This window comes from Prosopis cineraria, unplaced genomic scaffold, assembly GCF_029017545.1.
Source record: "Prosopis cineraria cultivar Desert tree isolate PC_DT_omini unplaced genomic scaffold, ASM2901754v1 PC2, whole genome shotgun sequence".
Lineage (NCBI taxonomy): Eukaryota > Viridiplantae > Streptophyta > Magnoliopsida > Fabales > Fabaceae > Prosopis > Prosopis cineraria.
The window spans coordinates 21649187-21657492 of record NW_026555333.1 but is presented as its reverse complement, the minus strand read 5'-3'; positions in this window follow the sequence as shown (position 1 = coordinate 21657492).

Genomic DNA, 8306 nt, shown 5'->3' with positions numbered 1-8306 from the left:
GATTGATGAGTATTACCCTCTATGCTACACCGCCTCTCCCAGAAAGCATGGTAGTGTACAAGTTCCTTAAATGTCAAAATAAGTAGATTAATGAATGATTGAAGCTATATGGCTAAACGTTTAATTTAAGGTTTTAGACACATACCTCATATATAAGTTACATAAGGTGGTGGTAACTTGCACATGATTGAATAAGTCCCTAAACATCTTGTTGTTGACTTGATCGACAGACTCTGGATCTGCATGCATCTCTGCAGGGAAGGGAAGCAATACTCCTTCTTGTGTCTCTGCATAAGTCCTAAGCAACTTTTGGTGTTTGTTGGGAATAGCTACTACATGTTAAGATGCTGACTGAGAAGGCTTTAGGTGGAGGGATAGCCTCCGGTGCATTCTTGGGAAATGTGATGGACTCCTTGGATTTATTGATAGAGTTCTTATCATTTCCCCTCTTTTTCTTAATCATTGGTGCTTTTAAAGGCTTCGATACTTTCTTGACCTCTAGTACTTTCTTAGCCTCTTATACTTTCTTTCCCACATGCTTATTAACAAGCTAGTTTTTCCACATAAAGATAGTTAGAGATTAGCTATAAATACATGCAGGATGAAAGTTAAATTTCAATTATAAGTTTAATTATTATACCATTGGAGATGGCACTGAAATACGTATGAGATGAGCTGGCCATGCTACAAAGCTTTCAATTGCATCTACTATTGTTCTTGCATCTTTAATGGGGTAAGGCAAATCATAATTAGGTTTCTCAACTGTCTTCAAACTTACTTTCACAGTCCCTTCAAGGATAGGTTCATTATGAAGCATGATTTGTCTAGCAATGTTGTACATACATCCTTGGGCAACCACAGTGCTATCTTCTCCTAAACAATCAACGTCAACATTACCCTAAAAAAAGAATGAATTGTTATATAATATGAGTAATATTAAAATGAATAAGGCTAGTAAAATGAAAAATATTACCTCATGTAGGAGCTGAGGTAAGACTGTGCAACTATCATTCATACTAAGGCTAGCATCGCTCAGTGGAAGCCCCAATTTGTGATAATTCAGTAGCATGTCAATGAGTCTAGATTGTTCTTGTAACTGCTGCGACTGTGCTTGTATTTATTGTTTCTATTCTGCTAGCTCATATCTTAATTCTTGAACCTCAATCAACAAAGTGAACTTTTTACTATGCCTTGACCCCTCTCCAAAGAATTCTTTCCTTGTGATGCCAAAACTGATGCCGCAAACACAACCAGGATGGTCAGTATTCCCTAAAGCCTTCTCCAAGATATCCTCATCAGTAGTAAGAGTGCCTAATAATGCCTCCTGAGTCAAGCTCTCTTGTGAAGTAGCAAAAGTAAAGTAAATAACTAAAAGCAAATAAATAATAACATTATATCATTAATACTTACTATTATGTCAACAACTGCTTTTATTTTTGGATTGTCAATATTGCCTTCTTTGTTTTTTCAAGTCTCAGCCCAAATCTTGCCACAAGATATAGAACCCTCAAGTACCTGATTTTTTTCAATTAACCCTTTCTCAACACCTACATATCCCTTGTGCCCAAGCTTATAGTTGTACTCATCTTTCTTTGCCAACTCTTTGTTTTTAGCATTTAATGCCTTGGGAAAAACAAAACATGACAAATAAATTAAAGTAAAAGTTAACAAAATCAACTTTATATAGATAGAATGTTAGAAATATTACCTTGAACTCAGGATTGCGGCATGAGTCAACAAAAGCTTTCCATTCATGTAAACTAATAATCGGCCTAATAAAGGAAGGAATTGTATTTTCAATACCCTTTATGTCAAGGTTTGGCAAGAATTTATAGGTGCCAAAACTTTTAAATGCTCTGAAGGCTATCCCAACCTTTTGTAAGACAAACTTCTTATGTCTCTCCTCAATCTCAAATCCTAACTGCACAACAAACAAGTCAACTTATGAGGACATATGTAACAAATAAGGTTAAAATAATAATCAAAGTAATAGTATCTTATCATTATAGTATTCCACACCGCATCCCTCATTGCTGGAGTTGTGTTCTTCGATGATTTTAAAGTGATGGGCACAGAGAACTTCGCTGCCACTCCGACATAACTGATGAAGTTATTACAATTAACTACTTGATTTTTATTATTCCATTTGACAATAAACTTCTTTCTTGCTTTTGTAACCTACTCCATCACAACGAACCTCTTCCTTAGCTGTTCTTCCTCCCTTTCAAGGTCATTCTTCTTAGTCATATTTTTCCTATTATCATCATCTTGCCCACTAAGACTACTAGATCTAAAGCTAGTGTCAGGATGATCACCCTCAGTAGCCATTTACCTATAAAGAAAATAATAATAATCAATTAACAATTAGTAAAAAATAATTAACTAGGGATAAGTTAAAAAACAATCAACTAATAATAGGTCAAAAATAATCAACTAATAGTTATTTACCTGTTTATTTTGTTCTTTTTGTTTTTCTTGTTCTAACTACTTTCTTAACTAATTCCTTTTTAACTTTAACTATTTTCTTTTTCATATGAATTGATTTCCCTCTTTTAGAAATTCAAATACCCTCATTGTGATCATGTCTTACATAGAATGCATCATCTTCAATATTGTCTAAACCATCATCATTTTCAAATGATGTCCCATAAAATGGATCAACCTTAACTTCGTCACTTCTTCTATTTTCATCACATTTTATTGCTTCCATTTCTTTAACTTCCTTATCACCCCACAAAACAATGGATTATTCCTTATCAGTAGGATCATAGACATAAAAAAAATTTTTAGCTTGTGACGGATAAATGAAAGGATCCTCTTTATACCTTTCCTTATTCAAATTCACCCTGATCAACCTAAAGTCATCGACATCTAACCCATTATTATTTTCAACCCACTTGCAACTGAAGAATGAAACTCGAAACGAGATATAATCCAACTCCCAAATGTACTCAATTACCCTAAAGTAATGCATTTTTGTATAGATGGGTTTTTTGTCTTTCGCACTGGAAATTTGCATGTCATCAGCTATTATGGATACACTACTATTTTGCATTGTACTTCGGCCATCATGATCTTTCATGTAAAACTTGTACCCATTACTGAAATAGCTCGTGTAAGAGAGGACATGTTTGTTCGGACCTAGTGCCAGCCATCTCAGTCTATCAGGAACTGAATTTGGTTCGGCATTATACTTCCCTTCAATATGCTTTTTCAACCATCATATAAATTGTTTATTTTATAGTTTAATAATCCAACTGTCTAATCAATAATCTGCCTCTTAAAGTTCTGCTTGTAAATCTTTGCATACTTATCAACCTTTGGAGAGTTGTATAGCACAAAAAGGTACACTTTCTTTTATTGATCACTTGAGATAGTGACAACTTTTCTTCCTATTGTCCTTTTTATATCTTTTTCACCAATAACCCTTGAATTCTTTAAGTATTGACTACAAAAGTTAACTGCCTCTTCACTAATATATCGTTCAATAATGCAACCTTCTGGTTGACTCTGACTTTTCACATATCCTTTCAATACTTTCATATGATGCTCAAATGGATACATCCACCTTAAATAAGTAGGACCATATAATTGTACCTCTCTCACCAAATGAACTATTAGGTAGACTATAATATCAAAGAATGCAAGAGGAAAAAATATCTCCATCTCATACAATGTTTATACAATTCGACTTTGTAATCTCGGCAACTTGTTGGGGTTAACTACTTTACTATAGAGACATTTAAAGGAGTAGCATAGTTTTGTAACTCTAGCTCACACATTATCAGGTAAAATACCACGCATAACTACCAGAATAAAATTTTTCATTAAAACATGACAATCATGAGTCTTTAAACCCTTCATTTTTAAATCCTTTATTGACACAAGGTTCTTAACATTTGAAGAGTACTTATTTGGAACCTTGACTGTAGCAAGAAACTCTCAGAATTTTTTCTTCTCCTTTCTGGACAGTATGTGAGCTATAGCATAAAGAAATGTACAGGTTCCCTTCTCTTGTGCTATCAATTCTTTTCTTATCCCCATTTCAATCATGTATAACCTCTCATTGATACCATCTTTGGTCTTTCCTGAAATATTAAGCAATGCCCTAACAAGATTATCACATACATTTTTCTCAATATGCATCAAATCAAGAAAGTGTCTCAGATTCAAGGTCTTTCAATATAGCAACTCAAAAAAAATTGACCTTTTTTTCCACCCGTTTGTTCCAACATGCTTTATAAATAGTTTACCTAATTTAATATCAAGGTCTTTTACCTTGTGATACGGTTCCTCACCAGTCAACTACTTTGGTGGTTTCCCTTTTTTAGATTTTCCATCAAATGACTTTTTCCATCAATGATACTAATGATTGTCACTCAACCAGCTACGATGCCCAAGGTATATATTTTTCATACCATGCTGCAACCTCACAAAATGTATGCCTTCTTCACAAATAGGGCATCCAAGTTGGCCTTTAATGGTATGCCCTGATATATTACCATACGATGGAAAGTCATTGATTGTATTGAAAAGCATAGCTCTCAAATTAAATATCTCTTCTCTGTAAACATCATATACCTCCACACCCGTCTCCCACAATAGCTTCAACTCTTCAATCAATAGTTCTAAGTAAACATCTATTTCATTCCCAAGTTACTTAAGTCCTCAAATTAGTAATAATAGTATGATATACTTTCGCTGCATGTAAAGCTAAGGCGGAAGGTTATAAATAATCATTATCACAAGCCATGTACTATGAGTACTACTTAACATCCCATATAGGTTCGTCCCATCAATAGATAATATAAGGCATAGATTCTTATCTTCTTTTTCAAACTTAGGGTACTTACGGTCAAATCTTATCCATTCAAGAGAATTATTAGATGGCAAACCTTGTTATCTTTAATCCTCTCATTTGTATGCCATGTGAAATTATTTACCTCTTCACATATGCTATACAAGCGCTTGAATCTTGGAATAATAGAAAAATACCACATTGCCTTCTCCGCACTCTTCCTATTCTACTTATAACGTGATGCCTCACGTTTAGGACAATGGGTTTGTAACATCTCAATTTTTAATTCTTTGATTAATTAAACTTAATTAGGGTAATTAAGTAAGTTAAAGTGGTGTATGGCCAAAGAGGTCTAATAATCATATTTGATAATATTTCAGCCCTAATTGTGGGTCCGATATCGAGGCAGGCCAGCTGGACATTAAAAGGAGAAGAAAAGGAAGAGTTGATATTACTGTGCCACACGTCGCGGCACGTAGATCATCTGTCGTGGTGCACAACCATTTTTTTATGAAGGGGGACCTCTCTATGCCATATACCACGGCACATTGTGCATCTGTCATGGCACATGGCCATTTTTTGTAGTTTATCAGACGTGAAATGAGACAGAAATATAGGGAAAAGAAAGAGAGAAACAAGAGACGTGCCAATGCTCTGCTAGGATTTACTTAGGGACAACTTTAAGAGTATTTTGACAGCTACAAACACTCAAGGTAAGTATCACACTCACTAATTTCCCCATTTCTTCCACATTTATAAGTTTATAGTTAAGGTTTGATAGTAGAAGTGGGATTTCAGTCCACATAGGTTGTGGGTCCAAATTTATTGACTTACATGGAGTTAATAGGGGTAGATTAGAGTATCTAAACCTAGGTATATTGATTTTTGGTGTCTTAGATTGTTGGGCACCATTCATGTCCAAAAAATCCCATTTATTATGGGTAGTTTGAAGTTTGTGATGCCATAAATGGGGATTTAATGGCTCATTAATGTTATTAAGGGCTAAAAGTAACTATTAAACCCAATGGTTAGGCTTCACCTCTTGTAAAGTAAAGGTTAAGCAATTTAGAAGTAGAAATTGAGGGTTCAATTGTTGAGTTTGTTATATTAATAGAATTCAACTTGGTTGATTGTAGTTTTGGCTCTTGGTCACCTATTTAATTGGAATTTCAAGCTTATAAGCTAGTTGATTGAGAGGTAAACCTTTGACCTTTCAAAGATTTAAGGTAACTAGGGGAAGATCTACTTTGAATAGTTATATGTTAATTGATTGTTAATTGGTTGTTGAATGTGAATTGTAAATGTTTACATGCATGGGATTGGTTTTTTAAGTAAAGACTATATATTAGTTTCCTTGAGTGCATGAAATAGCTATTTTTGACTTAAAAATGCAATATGCAAAGTCAAGAGAATTTTAACTATAAACATGCTTTTGTTGTTGAAAACATGAATGAGATAACGTGTAGAGGTATTTGTTTGCTAATGAGAAAAAGATGAAAATACATACTTAGGTAGCGCAAGGTCGTGAGCCCAATGTGGTTGTGGTAAAGGTGAGTATATGAAAGTGAAAAGTGAGAATAAGTGAGTATTTTTTATGGCATGATCAGTAACGGGAGTTCACCTAGGGATTAAAGAGTAGAGAAAATTCATATGATATTTTGGCTGCCTTCCGGTGCACGGGGCTATAGCCTTGTCCCATTGTTTGTCAAGGACTGTCCCATAGTTTGTCAAGGGACTAGAACCTAACTATCTCCATTGGTTCAATGAGGAGAATGGCCTAGGGTATGAGATAGCCCAGGGATTTAAAAATGGGGGAAGCTGTGGTCTGAGAGTGAGTCCTGTGATCTTTGGCCAGGTTGCACCTCACAATTGGTGAGTTTGGGTAATTTAGTCACACGAATGGAGCCCTAATCAATGTTATAACCCACAGTTTTAGTCTAAGAAAATAAGGAGATTATAAGGTTGGTTGATCATTATCTAAGTAAATATATGATGTGTCACACGTGTTAAGTGGTGGCAAGTCACATGAGCATGGGTCATGTCATATATATGAGAATATGGTGACAATGCCCGTAGTTATGAGAGTTAAAGAAGTTATAGAATGATAAATTGTGATATATGTGGACTTGTTTTACATTCTTGACTTCTTTGTGCATGTATTTGTTTTATAATTAATATATAACTGTATAGGGTAGGTTTAATCTTAGTTGCTGAGTGGCTAGCATCACCCCTCTTATTTAATACTTTTCAGGCTCTAGATTTGGTGTTAAGAGGGAAAAAACTAAAGAGGTAGGGAATTAGCATATTCCTTTTGTTTGCCTCTAGTTTAGATTTAATTGTGTAATAGTATATGATTTGCTAATTCTAGGATGCATATTCCCACACTTGTATTATTTTGGTTATTGGAAATGTTAAAATTATATTTTGAGCCCTTAGCTTTTGTGTATGTTGAAACATATATATATATATATATATATATGTTTATAGGGTCAAAATACTAATGCAAATGTAGAAAAGAAGATTTGAGCATGTTTTGAATGATTTGAAAGACATACAATGAAAAATTACCTCCCCCTTTATTTTTAGTAAAATGGGGTTGAGGAGTGAATTTTTGTTATAATGATATTTTAGTATTTGTGACATGTTGTACTAGTAGCATTAGGTCCATTGGACATGGCCTAGGTGTTTAGGAAAAGCCTTTAGCACTTGTTGAGGGTTTTGGGACACCCATTTTGTGTAAAAGTGTTAAAAAGTGGTTAAAAAATGTTTAGATTTCTAACTTTCTAGTGTGACTTGTTTTGGAAATGAAACCTATGCCATTAGCTAGTTTATGTAAAGAGCTTTCCGTAGACACCTAGGTCATATCATTCGGACGTCGGACAGAGAATTGGGACTAGTCGAAAGTTCCCTTGATTTTGCTATCAAATGATAGCAGAAATTTCATGCAACACGCCGCAATGCATGGTGCCTATGCCGCGGTGCATGGCACAGAGAGCAACATCCTGAGGCACAGCATGCACAAGCCACGGTGCATTGCTCTGAATCACAGTGCATGTTTTTTTCAACCGTTTTTGACTTCTTTTGCTCCTCTGAGGTATCCCATGCTTTTAAATCTTATCTTCACTCTAAGATGAAAGATTTTAATCGATTTTAACTTGTTTTTATTTAGAAAACTTAAAATCCTTTACTTTTGAATTAAACCTTAGTAATCACTCTTTAAGCTAATCTTTTGATTACCATACATTTCATTTATTAATTGTGTTTAGTAGAGTGAGAACTTTGTAGGATTAACTCTTCATATTCATTCCTGAATAAGATGCAATCATTGAAACAAGCATGTATTTTCTTATAGCTCAAGCCAACCATGCGTAACACCTTTTTTACATCATATAGCTGGCCTGGGAGCATGTTATTCTTCGGTAGCATTAGTTTCATCAAAGAAAGCAAGCTTGAGAAGCTCGTATCACTCCACCCACTTGTAGCTTTCAAGTTGTATAATTTCAACACA